Below are 17,782 nucleotides of genomic sequence, written 5' to 3' on the forward strand. Positions count from 1 at the left end.
GATAGGATTATTCCAAAGTCCATTGTGATGAAATACTGATGTGGAATCTGCACATTGAAGTAAAAATGAAACTCCCCCAAGAGAAATGGAACTTTTTTAACTTTTCACAATGTGATGAGTTGGTGAAAACGCTTGACCGATAGATATGGATAGATCCAGGTAAAAATCAAAATCCAAAACAGAACCAAATTCCTGAAATCAGAGGCATAGAATTTGATTTTCAAAACAACACAGAAAAAATTTATGAAATCTTTATTTGAATCGATAAAACGATCAATATAATTTAATGTTTGAAGATGATTTCATGCAAATGTTGTCCGCGGCTTCGCTTTAGATGGCCCATGCGCAAGGTCCAATTTTGGCACACTCTCTCTAACATATCGACCGTTATTTCACAATATTGTCTCCCAGAGCGTCAGCCGTTGCTGGTTTATCCCTGTAGACATGAGCCTCAACATGAATCCATAAAAATTAATCCAAAGGCGTTAAATCACACGATCTAGGTGGCCAATTGACGGGCCCCAAACGTGACATAAACTGTTCACCGAAGAGGGATCATAATTGGGCCATTGTTTCGCGTGCCGTGTGGCATGTGGTACCGTCTTGTTGAAACCACATGTCAGGCATGTCCATTTCTTCCATTTTGGACAACAAAATGTCGTCAATTATCACACTGTAGCGCTCGCCATTCACAGTAATGTTCCAGCCATTATCGTCTTTGAACAAGGCCCGATGATGACACCGACCCATAATCCAAACCAAACAGTGCTTGTGGCTGGTTTTCACTCCAGATGCGGCAATTTTGTTTGTTAACGTATCTTTTCAACCAGAAATGAGCCTCGTTGCTGAATACAATTTTTCGATAAAAATGTGGATCTTCCTCCAACTTTGCCAGCGCCCATTCACCAAATGTTAGACGTTGTGGGAGGTCGTGTGGCTTCAATTCTCGCACCAGCTTTGTCGTATAAGGTTTTACACCCAAATCCTTTCGCTAAATTTTCTACGTAGTGGAGTGACAGAGGCCCAATTTCTGTGAACGGCGACGAATCGACATTTCAGGGTCATCACGAACACTGGCGGATACAGCCGCAATATTTTCTTCGGTCCTAAATTTACGTATGCGTGTTGGTGGTTTAATGTCCAATAATGTAAACTGGGTTTGAAATTTAGTCACAAGCTTCCGAATAGCTTCCTCAGTAGGCCGACAAACTGCCCATAAATTGGAAGAAGTGCACGATACACTTTCTTCACCGAGCATGAATTTTGATAATAAAATTCAATAATTTGCAAGCGTTGTTCATTCGTAAGTCGATTCATGGTGAAATTATAGACCAAACTGAACAAGTTTCGCAATGACAAAAGACACGATTCACGCGTGATCTGTCAAAAACAGAGTTGCCAAAAAGATACTCACTCACTCACTCGTTATCTCAAAAAACTATCGAAGAAAGTTTGATTGAAATGCATAGAAAACACTGTAGAATGTGGTTGACAACTATTGTTGAAAGTTGCTTATAAGTTTTTGGACTGTCAGAAAAGTAGCCTCCTGCTCCCAAGAGTTAGATTGTACTTCTCTCCAACATTATATAAAAAGTGGGAAACTATATCGATAAACACTCTTTACAGAGATGTGTAAAGATCATGCACATACGTTTCTTTCAAATATAAGCTTGAAGAAAAAAATTTTACCGAAACAACTACTTTCACTTATATGAAAATTGCATTAACGTTATTATGTAACGGAATTGGCCGATGAAAATCCATAACGTATTGAAGTAACACTTTATTGTGAGATTTTCCCTGGACAGTTGATAAAACCGCAACACGTATTCGCTATACAATATATTCCTCATACTTAAAACACTTGACGAAGTTATTTTTAGAAACATGTGTTGTGGTTTTGTAAACTGTCCACTGAAAATGTCACAATAAAGTGTTACTAGAATTAAAATTGTTTTTTTTTCGCCAGTTTGTATATGAAAGAAACTTTTGTTCGTGATCTACATATATTTTCAAATTGTTCTAATTGATGTATATAATTAGGTACTTTCCGCTTTTCTTCAGAAGTTTTTTATTTTTTATAAAATGATGGGGACGACGTAGAAAGTAGGCCAAAATTCGGTATCGTTTTGTTACGTGTGCAGGAGTACCTACACTGAGGCGTTCGGACCGCATAAAAGGACAAACAACAGGTTGACAAGTTCAGTTTTAGTAGAGTCAGTCTGACAGTATCACGACCATTGGTCGTGATACTGTCAGAAATCGACCGCATGAAGCAGATCTCCACAACAGAAGGCCACTTAGATGTGCACCTTTGTCGAGAGGCAATCGCGGTAGAAGATTAGAGTGGTGTCAAGAACATCAAAACTGGGATGCAAATGATTGGGCCACAGTTTTGTTTACAGACGAATCCAGATTTGGATTTCATCCAGATTCTCGTCGAGTAAGACTGTGGAGACGACCTGGAAATAATGAACGTTTGAGACACGTCCAGGAAGTCCACACATACAGAGGTGGTACAGTAATGCTATGGGGCGGAATTATGATCGGCGGCAGAACCGATCTCGTTTTTCCAAATCGCTCCCTAACAGCCTGACAGTACCTCGACACCATTCTTCTACCTATCGTCCGTCCGTTTGCTGGTGCTGTTGGTGAAAACTTCCACCTAATGCACGATAATGCTCATCCACATGTCGCGCGTCTAGTGACTGACTGGCTCACCAACGAAGGAGTTGATGTATTGCCATGGCCAGCACAATCACCGGACCTGAATCCCATCGAGCATGTGTGGGACATGCTTCAACGAAGAATTACTCCGCATATGGGGAACATTCACACAACGTTTCAATTGAGAGAGTTTCTCATCGCTGAATGGGCAAATGTACCTCAACAGGACATTGACATTCCAATTTTTTTTGTATTATGATTTTTTTTCGGGGTGCCAAAGAAGAGCCATATTTTTTTCAGTTTTGCTTATATGCGCACTCAGTATTTTTGACCATTTAATAAATTATATATATATATATATATATATATATATATATATATATATATATATATATATATATAACATTATATATAACATTATATATAACATTAACCTTTCTAAAATCTAGAAAGGTTAATGCAGTCAAGCTGCTGGAAAATAATTCCATGAAAATCAAAAAATAAATAGATAAGTACCCTTTGATCATTCCCATATTGATTTCAATCTAAGAGCCACTGCTACCGCAGTTGTCGGTTGATTGGTCAAACCACCAACACTGACATAATAACTTGGCAAGTTGATATATATATATATATATATATATATATATATATATATATATATATATATATATATTTTCCGTTGCATATATAACTAAATCATCTGCATATAGATAATCCATCACTGGCTTCTCAATACCATCCAGAATGTCATTCATAGCTACTAGAAAAATAGTCACACTGAGTGTCGATTCTTAAGAAGTGCAATTTTCTTGTGACTTGGTTTCAGATAATTTACCGAAAAAGTTCTATTAGAGAGAAAATTATATATGAAAGCAGGTATACTTCCTTGAATTCACCATCGATTCAGTTGATAGGGAACTTTGCGTCTCCAAACAGTATCGAAGGCTGTGTCTATATCAAATAATACTGCATAAGCTTTTCTCTATTCGCAAAGAGACTTCGTGGATATCTGACTGTAGATTTACTAGGTTATCTGTAGTCCAACGATATATACGAAAACCACTTTGCCGAGTAATAATCAGGTTATTTTGTTCCAGCTAGTAATGTAATCTAGCATTCAGTATTTTTTCAAGAAGTTCATACATGGTACATGTTAGAGAGACTATCACGGAAAAAAAAAGATTTGTTGAATGAAAGAAAATTCACTTCATTCAAAGAAATAAAAGTGTCATATATGCACGACAAAATATTTTGTTGATGCAAGAAAAAATAATTCTTGACTCCCAACTATTTCTTCAAGCATATATTCATTTTATCAAACAAATATTTTATTGAAACAATCACATCCATCAGTTATTTCAATTCAAAGAAGAATTGAATTCAAGTAATATTTTGTCTAATTGATAGCGAGAATGATTTAGAGTAATTCGAATATCCTGAATTGAAGGGGTTATATTTTTAGGAGTGATTAATTTTTTGGGAAAGAAAGTTTTTGGCTTTCTACTACTCCATCTTGATACTAAAAAACAAGGATGAGGGAATTTTCCAAGGAAAGGAAGGAAGTAATCAATTTTAATATAAGTAAATGTATACATGGATGTGTAGAGATCATGCATAGAAGTAACTTTCAGACACAAACTGAATATTCTATTAAAGAAACAAAATTTAAAGATGGGTGAAATAGTGGATCTTATTGAAATAATCAAATGTATTTTCTATTTGAGTAAAATTTTTGTTAAAAAAACATTACATATCTGTAGGATGATGGACAACTCTGCTTGTTTTGATAATGGGAAATTTTCCACTGAAGTAATGATTTTGTTGAACAAAGTTCAACAATATCATTCAATCGTTCAAGTAGTTGAACGAACAATGTTTATACCTCATTGTGAGTATCTTGCTGATAGAGTAAAGCATTTCGAAAGTTTAAAATAAGTATGAATAATGATGAACCAAATCCTTCCCTCTTGTTTGAATTTGGTTATTGGATTCAATCAACCAAATATTATACTAATTTGAGTACCAGCACCTCGTTGGTAGTAATGGAGCTTCAGATCAGTTCTACTGAAAATTACTTTTCTCTTCGCTAAAACTTCAATATGCTTTTTACCATCAAATATGTTCCCATGAAAAAAATCGTTAGACCATCGATTGTCATCTCCTGCTGATGCTGATTCGATTTGTACATGAAGTTTGTAGATAAAAAGCATTACGTAGTTTTAGTATTGAGGAAAGTACTTTTCGGCAGGATCAGAAATACATGAATTTACATGAATCTCCAATCGAAATAGATCAAGTTATTGAATAATTGTGAGAATGTAGTTTGTTCAACAACCGCATTTGATAATACATCAAATACAATTTGTATCATTTTCTCAACTGGATTATTGATCTACCTACTTACGTATCACGATTTTTTTATTAGCTGCTGATGGGAGTCTTGCGGATAATATTTCATATTCCATACTGATTATGTAAATGCCATGGAAAATTTTTCAACATGAGAATGAGCAAAATATAAATAAAAATCGAGAAATTTTAGTAACAAATTTATTCAAACAATTAATAAATTATAATAGACTTCTACAAATATTTAAATAAAAATATAAATTCTTCACAAACGGTTAATCCTAATCTAAAACATTAACATATTTCATTTATTATTATTATTATTATTGGTGATATCTACTAAAAAACAATTAGAGTCGATTTTGAAACCTTTCACTGAAGTAATGTTCTAAAATGAAAGAGAACAGAGATTAGTGATTGTCTATATTTCCGCAATAATACTATTGGATCAGTTTCTACTAAACTAGCTTGGATATTATCTCATAAAAATATAAAAATATAATAATTATTTTTTGTACAAATCCAATTTAACATACGGAGGTATCCTTATTTTTTGATAATAGGAAAAAACAATGACGTACTTCATCACAGAAAAATTTGATTAGAAATATGACTGTGATGACAAAATTCACTTACCTCTCCAATCATAACTTTCAGGCCTTGAAATCTACTAAATTTGAGAATTCTAGCATTTAATTACTTGGGTACAGATCTGAATAATAATATCTACAGCAAATCACAAAAGTATATAGTTATTTGAGAAAACTGAATATGTTTTTAATTGTAATGGTATACATATTTATTTAAATTAGAAATAATTTTATATGAACGCCGAATTATACGAAAAACGCTTTTCTCTATTCCGTTTGTATTCCAAACATTCCTATGGATTAAAATCTGTCATTTTCAGGTTTTTGCTAATATTTCAAATACGGTTGGTGATTTTATAGATATGAGAATACCATTATGTTGCATTCCTAAAAAGGCAACTTTTTTTCCATTTAACCGTACTTGTAGGAACTACAGTTTCCGAGATAGCAATAGTGGTATCAAACATTCGTATGAAACCAAATCAGATATCATTCACAGGATTCCTACACAATATGTTTAATGAAAGAGGTATAATTGTATAGAGTTAATTTTTGAAAGTGGTTACCATATTTTTTGTATACGATGGAAAAGTAGAAGGCCAAAAACTCTCTTTCTCATTATCTACATAATTTTATATCTTTTTTTTTACAAAACAAAACAGTTTATCGTAAATTTTCAGTTCAATTTTTTTATTTTCAAGTTTTTGATTTCTAATTTTATTAGTCAATCCTTTTCATTCTGTTCAGTTCATTTCGCGCCTCAGTATCACAAGGTGATATGTAATCCGCCATTTTGAAGCTGTGGCCATCTTGAATTTTCATCTTTTTCTACTAGTTAAGCCCTGTCATTTGTTACTCATATTGAGTTAGTTGCGAAACAATATGTAATCCGTCATTGTGTAGCTGTGGCCATCTTGAATTTACAATGATACAGAATTTATTAAATTGTATTATCATCGAAAATAAATGTGTGTACCAAATATCGGATCAATATTTCAACAGGAACGGGGTCAAACTTCAATTACTAAATTTGACCCAAACGAATAAACAAACAAACAGGACCAGTTAAATAAAACCGGGACCTTGCATTTTCCTAAATGTTGATGCAATTGTTCACCCAGTATGATAGCATATCTAAACATAAAATTTTACAGGCGTTTCAGTTTTGAATTCCTTTTCTTGACTGTCGCTCTACTGATAATGCTAAACTATAAACATAATAAAGATTATGCTCGTCGATTCATTCTATGATGAAATCATTTTTCTTTTCACTTCAGCAGTTCTCAATTGCTTAAATTTGATCAATCTTCGGTTATGTATCCAAGTTAGTATTCATTTTACATCAATGTCTTCTACATTACATACATTCTCATATCGGATGAAGACTTGGTTTATTTCACAATGAATGTTATCTTACTCGTATTAATCCTGGCCAATTTTATCAACAGGTCAAAATGTTCGAACGCTATAATGTTACTGTACTTTATGTATAATAATGATTATATTTTCTTTGACGTCTATGACTACCTATATACAGGGCTTTTCATGATGAGCGTTAATTAGCCGTTTCTGGCAAACTATTTAACGGATCAACCTGAAAATTCCACAGTATGCATAAGTCAATATGACCTACACGCCTAAAATATTTTAAACGAAGCGGCGTTGCTTCTACTATAAAGTAGCGGCTTCTTTAATTTTTCAAATGGAACACCCCGTATATAATATCATATTATGATTCATTGTCACTTTGTCAACAAATTCATATACTATATCCCTATACCTATCTATTACCGTTTAGAAGATATAAATTAATTTCGATATTTTTTTACCAAACATGAACTTTTATAAATGCTGATAATCTTGAACTCTCTTGCACTAAAACGATCAAATTTGAAATGGAGTGGAGTGATACTATGAGGATCTGAAAATAATAAACCCATAAATTAATGAGTTAATTTCATCGTCAGTGTATTTCAGAATATGTTCAAACACATCTCCACCTCTACTTAAACAAACATGTAATCTCTTCAAAAGATTGTCATGTGTAGCGCTTTTGATCAAGTCTGGTGTCAAACTATTGAAAGCAGTTGTAACTCTCGATTTCATATCTTCCATTGTTGTTATTGGAGTAGAGTAAACCATATTTTTAATGAAACCCCACACGAAATAATCTAATGGATTGCCATCTGGTGTTCTAGGAAAAGGCCCTTTATTACCAATCCATCTGTCTTCGAAGATTTCGGTTAAAGCTTCGCTGAGAATGAGAATTATGGGGTGGAGCACCATCCCTTTGGTACCATACACGTTCTCTTCCTGGTCTATTATTTAAAATCATTTGAATTCCATTCCTCAGTAAATCTTCATATTTTGATGCATTAAAATTATCATAAAACTCGATATAAAAAATTGACTCATTCTTTATGGCACAAAATACATTGAATTGCCATCTTTCTTGAAAACCCCTTTGGCGGACAACATGGGGATTTTCTGGCGCCCAATAATGACTGTTGTGTCTATTGAAAACTCCATTTTATATGAACTTGGCCTCATCTGTCCATATGATATTGTCAAGGAAATGTTCATCCTCTTGAGTCTTGACAAGTAACCATTCAAAGATTTCCACTCTACGAGGTAAATCAGTCTCTTTCAAATTTTGGACACAGTAGAACTTATAGGGATGCCATTTATGCTTATTAAGAATTCGACAAATTGTCACGTAGGGTATACCTATCTCCCTTTCAGCCTCGTGCAGAGAAGCATTTGGAAATGCATGAAAGTATCCCAAAACTGTTATACCATTGTCATCATCATCCACTTTAGTCTTCTTACAAATGATTTTTGGACGGAAGGTTCGATTCAACCTACAGTTTTTTAGTAGTCGATTTATCACATTATTATTCGGCTTCGGAAGTTGTGGATATCTTTCATGAAATATTCGGCATGTTCTACTTGCAATTCTATTGCACTCACCATAAATTATTAATAAATTCAAGAAATCTTCATTACTGTAACCTAATCTTGACAATATTCCATTATAATTGGTAACTATCACAATCAGTCAAAACTACCAACCAAAGTCAGACGTTAAATAATTGGTTTATTCATTTTTCCAAAGCACACTATTAAAAAATATTAATGTGTACTGTTGTACGTTAGAGACCAATACCTCAATGTATACAAATTGTAACTTTTTCTACAATTTCGAATTGACTGATCTGAGACAGTTGAAAAACTGGACCAAAAAGAAATATTACTAAGTATAAAAAAATGTTGAATATCCAAAATAAGTGATGAATTCAAAAAAACGAGCAAGAAAACCACGTCAGTTTCCGTTTGAAACAGTTTATCTCGAAAACGGTTCAAAATAGAAATAGTATTATCTGAACAAAGTTAATCTAAAATTGGATGTAGAGCTCAAAAATGTTGAAATATACAGGGTGTTCCATTTTAAAAAATTGAGTTCCACTCATTTTTTCATGAGATCAAAGTATCTGCATTTTTTGAAGACCCTGTATGAAGCAAATGAAAATATGACTCGGAGTGAAGATCCTCATAGTATCATTCCACTCCATTTCAAATTCGATCGTTTTAGTGCAAGAGAGTTCAAGATTATCAGCGTTTATAAAAGTTCATGTTTGGTAAGAAAAAAATATGAATCATAATATGATATTATATACGGGGTGTTCCATTTGAAAAATTAAAGAAGCCGCTACTTTATAGTAGAAGCAACAACGTCGCTTCGTCTGAAATATTTTAGACGTGTAGGTCATATTGATTTATGCATACTGTGAAATTTTCAGGTTGATCCGTTAAATAGTTTGTCAGGAACGGCTAATTGACGCTCATCATGAAAAGCCCTGTATAGACCGCTTTTTTAGCTGATACCATTATTGCTATCTCGGAAACGGTAGGTCCTGAAAGAACAGTTAAATGAAACAAAAGTTGCATTTTTAGGAATGCAACATAATGGTATTCTCAGATTAGTAAAATCGCCAAACGTTTCTGAGATATTTGCAAAAAACTGAAAATGACAGATTTATATATATATATATATATATATATATATATATATATATATATATATATATATATATATATATTGTCGCTTCTACTATAAAGAAGCGGCTTCTTTGATTTTTCAAATGGAACACCCCGTATATAATATCATATTATGATTCATTATCACTTTGTCAACAACTTCATATACTATTTCCCTATATCTATCTATTACCGTTTAGAAGATATAAATTAATTTCGATATTTTTTTTACCAAACATGAACTTTTATAAATGCTGATAATCTTGAACTCTCTTGCACTAAAACGATCAAATTTGAAATGGTGTGGAGTGATACTATGAGGATCTTCACTCCGAGTCATATTTTCATTTGCCTCATACAGGGTCTTCAAAAAATGCAGATACTTTGATCTCATGAAAAAATGAGTGGAACTCAATTTTTTCAAATGGAACGCCCTGTATATTCCAACATTTTTGAGCTCTACATTCAATTTTAGATTAACTTTGTTCAGATAATACTATTTCTATTTTGAACCGTTTTCGAAATATATTTAGTAATTTAGGGATTAAATTTGGAATATATCTTATAGAATAATTATATATAATTTGATTATTTCCTTTATAAGAAGGAGAATTGTCTGTTTCGGAAATTGCATACCTAATACTATAGCAAGGGGCCCACGATGCAAAATGGGGATTTACTCGAGCGTCATTGAGACATATTAGGTTGCAAAGCTTAGATGATAAGAAGAAATAAAATGTTATATAATATATACCTTTTCATCGGTGGGGAAAGCGGCTATAGATTTTTAAATATGTAAAAAAATACTGTTACACGGACATACTCGAGCGCGTCAGATATTGATAGCATCAATGTCCTACGTATTTTCGATACTGTTGGTATGTTAATCAGATCTTTTGCATGATGTGGGTGGTTGTAACGTAAGGGTTAAAAGTGGAAAGAAAGAAAATTTAATCGAGCGCGTCAGATTTCCTAAGGGGGTGTTAAGTGCAACAAAAAAAATCTCTCATTCAATAATCTGACGATTTCGATCTGACGCAAACTCGTGGCCATTATTATAATGTGCAAAAAAAATTCGCCATTTTGAAATACTCGAGCGCGTTAGATTAATATATATATATATATATATATATATATATATATATATATATATATATATATATATATATATATATATATATATATATATATATATATATATATATATATATATGGTTTATCTTTATGTTTTAGACGTGCTGTCTCATAATCTGATGATTATCTAGAGGGATTCGCTTAATGTGACAAAAACAATATTTTTTTTAATTTTTTTTAATTCATTGATCTCAATTGAGCAGCTCAGGAAATAGCATGCAAATAAATGAGGGTATGTTTTTTAAGTAAAATACTTGTATTTATAAGAAAATAATTTTAAAAAAATGCTCAACAACATTTAATTTTTTATAATCAATTGATTAATCAATGAAAAAAAGAGAAATGAAACTCTCTCTCGTCCTGTAACTTATACAACATATAAGTTTGAAAATGTCCTTATATATTGTATAAGTTTGAAAATGTCCATATAGGACAAAACTGCAGTAACGTTAGTAACAAATAAAAGTGGTAAAAAACATATAAAGTTTAATTTCTCTTCTCTTTATTATGATTTCCTACCACGTAGTAACGGCTACATCCATCAATTAATCGATTAATTAATCATCATCTTCATCACGGACGAGTATCTGTGATCAGTTGTGATGGCGTCATGGCAACATAATTCAGAGTGGGGACGGAGTGAGAGAGTAATATATAGAGAAAAAGTGAATAGAGAATAGAGGAAGAGAAACTCGGAGAGGGAAATATAGGTATCACACAGCTGCACGCATTAAATTTTATCGACGAGTTTTTGTTATTTCGGCTTGCGGAAGTCGTCAGATTACATATTTTTCTTTATCCTTGAATTATTTCCTTCAAAATAAAAAATATATAGCTACGCTCGAGAATGTCGAAATTACGTTATTTGTTTACAACTTTGCTGCCCTCCCCTTCCTTTACGTTACTCTCAAATTGTCAGATTACTGGAATATACACTTTTTAGCAGGTAATTAACTCACCCTACCTGAATCTGACGCGCTCGAGAATTTCTGATGATCAATTTTTTTTTACTAATCTGATCCTTTATCCCTAACAGGCGTCCGTATATATGGGGCTCATATTTGGTGGAGGTACTTAACCGGTTGTTACAAGGTATCCCCCTGTATATTAATCTGCCGCGCTTTAGTAAATCCAGAAATCCCCGCTTGGGCTCCCCTATTACTACGTGAAGTTAGGGTAGATAAATTTGGATAACTTGAATTAAAATTGAATTTGGGTAAGTTGAATAAATATTCATTCAATATCTTAGGAGGATATGAATTTTCCATTAGAATACCTTTTAAAAATTTTAAATCATTTTTAACAAAATCCGGATGAGACAATCTAGTGACTTTCTTTAAGAGATAAAATTAAGTTAGTTTTCATCCTTGAAGGATGCTGTGAAAAATAACTAATGAACCTATTGCTACATATAGATTTTTTGTGCCACGTAATCTTAAGAACGTTTCCTTCAAACCTGATGACTTTCATGTCAAGGAAAGGTAAAGATTCATTAACTTCTTTCTCAAAAGTAAATTGAACAAGTGGATTGATAGAGTTGAAGAGTCAAGAGTGTTTTCGATTTGATCTGAAGGGAGTGCTAAGAATATATCATCAACATATCGTTCAAGCAGGGGAATATTATATTCTAGTTCATTTAAAATTTCAGTCAAAACCATTGCAAAATTATTTTTATGAATTTTTCTGAAAATTCTCACCCTCTGTAATCTGAAAAAAATTAAAATTATAATGAAGAATTTCATATAGAACACCCTAATGAGTTTCTCCTTAATTCGAAGTATTTTTCACCAACAAAATTGCACTATTTACTTGGTTCGTACTTGAAGGAATATACAAAAAGTAACGTATGCAAAAATAACTTTATTGTCATAGAATTTTTGACAAACAATGGCTTTCACAAATGAAGTAAAAAGAGATATGATACAAATGTATTACATATACGATAGAAACAGTGTTAGGACATCGGAAATGTATTTAAACTTTTATCCCGAAAGACGACAAGCATATCGAACTATGTTCAAGTTATTGAATCAAAATCTCACCGAGTTTGGTTCTTTTGAAAAGCTGAGGAAAAAATACGGAGACAGAATGGACCAGGAAACTAAAAAATTCAATAAATGAGGTATATATCAGGTAAGTTAGACAGTGTGTCCCTTTCAATAAAGATTAATAATTTGAAAATAAACATGAACCCGGGGAAATCTACACCTCAAATTTCCTCCGAAATGAATATTTGTCATACATGGGGACATCTCAAACATTTCAAACCGCTGTTTAAAATGTTACAAAATACACATATATCAAATATTGCATCCCGGTGATCCCGAAAGACGATTAGAATTTTGTAATTGGCTAATAAGAAGACCTGATTTTCCTGTTTATCTGGAAAATGTAATTTGGATAGATGAAAGCACTTTTACGAATTGTGTGATATTCAACCGAAATAACGGAGCCATTTGGAGCATAAACAACCCTAGGCAGTTCCGAGAAATTCGACATCAAGTGCGATTAAGTATTAACGTGTGGGCAAAAATTTACAAAGATAGAATTTTGGGTCCTCATTTATTTGACGAAATTCTGAATGGAGAAACCTCTTACCAGTTTTAAATGTCGATTTTCGAAGATTATTTGGACGATCTACCTTTGGGTAACTATAACAACATCTGGTTTCAACATGATGGTGCTCCACCGGACTGAGAGGTTTGGTGATAAATGGATAGTGAATAATGGGCCGGTGAGGTGCCAGCAAGGTCTCCAGACTTAAGTGTTATGGATACATTCTTATGGAGTACACTGAAAAATATAGTTTATGGTCAGAGGGAATATCAAAATATCGAGGACCTTCAACTCAGCATTGTTAAATAGTTCGGAATATTGAGGGGGAGGGAAATTAATCGTGCAGTGAATAATATTCGAAGTAGGACACAGTTATGTTATCATGAACAAGCCCAGCATTTTGAGCATTTGCTGTGATTTACTTTTTGTCTTTACATTTTATTTAATTATTGTTATTTGTTCAAAGTTCTATTTTCATTGAAAAGGACACAATGTCTAATTTATCAGGTACACAACTATTACTGATTGTTGATTCTGTCTCCGTATTTTTTCATTGGCTTTTCAAATGAACCAAACTCGGTGAGATTTTTATTCAATAACTTGAACATAGTTCGATGTGGTTGTCGTCTTCCGGGATACAAGTTTGAATACATTTCCGATGTCCAAACACTGTTTCTATCGTATTTGTGAACTATTCTTAAAACACTTTATTGTGTGATTTTCCCTAGACAGTTTTACAACAAAAACGCAACACGTGTTTCGCCATACAATGGCTTCCTCGGGCGTGTTTTAATAACTAATTCTTCACATTCGATGCTATATATATATATATATATATATATATATATATATATATATATATATATATATATATATATATATATATATATATATATTAGGTCAGTCGGTAGCCAAGCGGTTCGGTGTGGGTGCTTTGTTCACTCACTCGAATTGACTGCCGTGCTGGTCGGTGGTTCAAGCCCTAGTCTGAACGATCGATCTTCACTTGCTACCGACAACCCGTGTTAGGAATCACACGTTAAAAGGTAAGACCTCGTTAATCCTTGGCTCGCACAAGTTTCGACTTCTGAGGGGTGCGACAGCTGGTTAACGGAAAAACAGATTTTAAACAGATTTAAACAGATATATATATATATATATATATATATATATATATATATATATATATATATATATATATATATATATATATATATATATATATATATATATATACATCGGAAAAGTCTAGGGATATTTTTAAAAATGGCAATAATTTTTTTTTAGATCGCTTTAGGGAAAAAAAAGTTGACGGGTGATTATTAAACGAATGTAACTTACAACAAAATTTATTAAATGGTCAAAAATACTGAGTACGCATATAAGCAAAACTAAGTAACTATGGCTCTTCTTTGGCACCCCGAAAAAAAATCATAATACAAAAAAAATTGGAATCAGTACAAAGTATGGCCTCCACGCTGGTTTATTACGGCCCTACATCTATCGTGCATCGACAAAATGAGATTGTCAATGTCTTGTTGAGGTACATTTGCCCATTCAGCGATCTGAAGCTCTCTCAATTGAAACGTTGTGTGAATGTTCCCCATATGCGGAGTAATTCTTCGTTGAAGCATGTCCCATACATGCTCGATGGGATTCAGGTCCGGTGATTGTGCTGGCCATGGCAATACATCAACTCCTTCGTTGGTGAGCCAGTCAGTCACTAGACGCGCGACATGTGGACGAGCCTTATCGTGCATTAGGTGGAAGTTTTCACCAACAGCACCAGCAAACGGACGGACGATTGGTAGAAGAATGGTGTCGAGGTACTGTCGAGCTGTGAGGGAGCGATTTGGAAAAATGAGATCGGTTCTGCCGCCGATCATGATTCCCTCCATAGCATTACTATACCACCTTTGTATGTGTGGACTTCCTGGACGTGTCTCAAACGTTCATTATTTCCAGGTCGTCTCCACAGTCTTACTCGACGAGAATCTGGATGAAATCCAAATCTGGATTCGTCTGTAAACAAAACTGTGGCCCAATCATTTGCATCCCAGTTTGGATGTTCTTGACACCACTCTAATCTTCTACCGCGATTGCCTCTCGACAAAGGTGGACATCTAAGTGGCCATCTGTTGTGGAGATCTGCTTCATGCAGTCGATTTCTGACAGTATCACGACCAATGGTTACCTGGTGCGTCTGCTGCAACACGTTAACCAACTCAAGTGCTGCGATTGTCGGTTGTCTTCTTGCGGTTAAGACCAAAAATCGGTCTTGAACTGCAGTTGTAGCGCGTCTTCGCCCTGGATGTTGTTCGGCTGGACTGCCAGTTTCACGGAAACGCCGCCACAATCGACTGATAACACTTTGGGAGACCCCCAAACGAAAAGCTACATCATTTTGTCGCATGCCACCTTGAAGAAGCCCTACAGCTCTATTCATCTCAGCCAATGGTAAGTGATGGCGTTCCATGTCAAAGCACAATATTTCCAGTTTAATTGCTGAGCAAGAACTGCATAGAATGTACAAACTCTACACTTTCAGATTATTCATTTTAGACGAAAACCTACAGTTTGTAAAAAACTTGATAAAAGATTAGTTACCGTTTTGCAGGCTTTGTTCAACCCATAGAAATCTACAGTGTGGTCGAGTGTACCAATTTAATCGAAATTAAACGACCTCATGCATTTATTTTTATGATATTTAGTATGTTATAAAAATATCCCTAGACTTTTCCGATGTGTGTAGTTATGTATATAGATTCAGAAAACTCTTGTTATAAACGAATTGAGTAATTTGAAGGGATACAGTTTTGAATTCAAACAAACAATATGTATTCAGATCAAGTTGATATTGCTAGGCGGTAGATTTTGATACGAATGATGTCGTTAAAAGGCCACGAAATTTGATCTCTTCGTTAAAAAAATTGTGTTTCCCTTGTGGAAACACAATTGTGGAACATGGTGCTGTTGGCATGAAGTAATAATTTCTCCAATAGAGATAACATTTTCAAAGCAACCTATGATCTATGAAAGAAATACTTTTTACTGTGTGAGAGTAATTTCCAACAAAGGTTATAAGATAGATATTATAGACTCCATTCTTTACAAAAAACTACAAAAGCATGCCATGGACCAGGTCTACCCAAATTCAAGATGCGATAACGTCAGTTATATGACATCGTCATATTTGGATTTACCCTCTCCAATAATATTTCCCGTGCTTCGGTGTCGGATAGATCAGGAGTATATAGTCTGACTTGCGGCTCTTGCCCAAAATTGTATTAATATACAATTAATACAAGAAGAATATTTTCCCAAAGAATTAAAGAGCATATAGAAATAGTTTTGTAAATAGAAAGACCGATTCCACATTTGCAAACCACCTTTTAGCAGAAGGACATGAGTTCAATCATGAATACTATGTGTTACATTTAGAAGAGACAAGTTTGAAACTCAATACATAACATCAGGTGATATAATTCATTACAAACTCAGGTACACATGAAAAGCCAAGTAAAACTCAGGTACTTGAAATGTAGGTACTTCAAATTGTAAAATTAGGTTAATGCATTGAATATGTAGAATATAGTTAGTAAAGACACGCCCGAAGAAGCCATCGTATAGCGAAACACGTGTTGCGTTTTTGTAAAACTGTTTAGTGAAAATCTCACAATAAAGTGTTTTTTGAATAAGGTGGAGTGGGGTAAGTGCAGATTGGTGTTTATAAACTTAGACTTTAAACCTATAAATTTCCAATGTGTAACAGGAGTACGTTATATCACTGGTGAACAAAGCATTATGTAAGTATTGTTTCGGAAAATTTGTTATCACTGTCCCCGTTTTTACTTTTATACTCACATAATAACAGGAAATTTCACTACATGTCTATAATCCGCACTTCCCCGTCAAAACGAGGCAAGAGCGTACATGCTAGTTAAAAACATAATGAAACCTTATTTAAACTTCTACGGAGCATAAGCATAATTCATAACCAATCTATATTCAACTGCTTTTCGCCGCATTCAGTTGGTTTCAGAGTTGTTTTCTTTGAAAAATACAGACATCTTTTGGTGGAATTTTCAGCAAGGTTTTGGTTGATTGAAACGTCTGTGTATTGTGGAATATTTAAGCAAGCTCTTTTGTATTCATAAATAAACTGTTATGCAGTAAGTATAAGGAAAAAACTCTAAAACAAAATAAACTAAGTATGTACTCATACTGCCACTGGTCCCAATTATTTTTACCATTGAAAATTATTTCGTCCAGGTTCCAGATTCTACTAGGTTCGTTTTCTAACTCTAACTCCATGATCGTATTTTCCTACAATGTGAAATATGTGTCAATTATGAATGAATTACAATTTCTTTTGCGGGCTACCTTCACGATTTGTGGCTTTTTTATCGACGAATTATTTCTTTTGGCGAACTTAAGAAACCAAC

General features: G+C 33.6%; 1 protein-coding gene across 3 annotated transcripts in view; it reads left to right on the plus strand.

Moving 5' to 3' along the window:
* LOC111513229 (uncharacterized) overlaps positions 1 to 17,782 on the plus strand; it is a 241,047-nt gene that overhangs the window by 35,772 nt on the left and 187,493 nt on the right. The window contains exon 2 of one of the 3 annotated variants that reach the window (XM_074178524.1): positions 11,818 to 11,997. The exons of the other annotated variants lie outside the window; for them this stretch is intronic. The gene's annotated coding sequence lies outside the window, so the exon portion shown is untranslated. The remainder of the gene's footprint in view (positions 1 to 11,817; positions 11,998 to 17,782) is intronic. 3 annotated transcript variants of the gene reach the window in all.

This window comes from Leptinotarsa decemlineata, unplaced genomic scaffold, assembly GCF_025532065.1.
Source record: "Leptinotarsa decemlineata unplaced genomic scaffold, Ldec_3_MD MMD2_tig00003902_RagTag_RagTag, whole genome shotgun sequence".
In the NCBI taxonomy this organism is placed as follows: domain Eukaryota; kingdom Metazoa; phylum Arthropoda; class Insecta; order Coleoptera; family Chrysomelidae; genus Leptinotarsa; species Leptinotarsa decemlineata.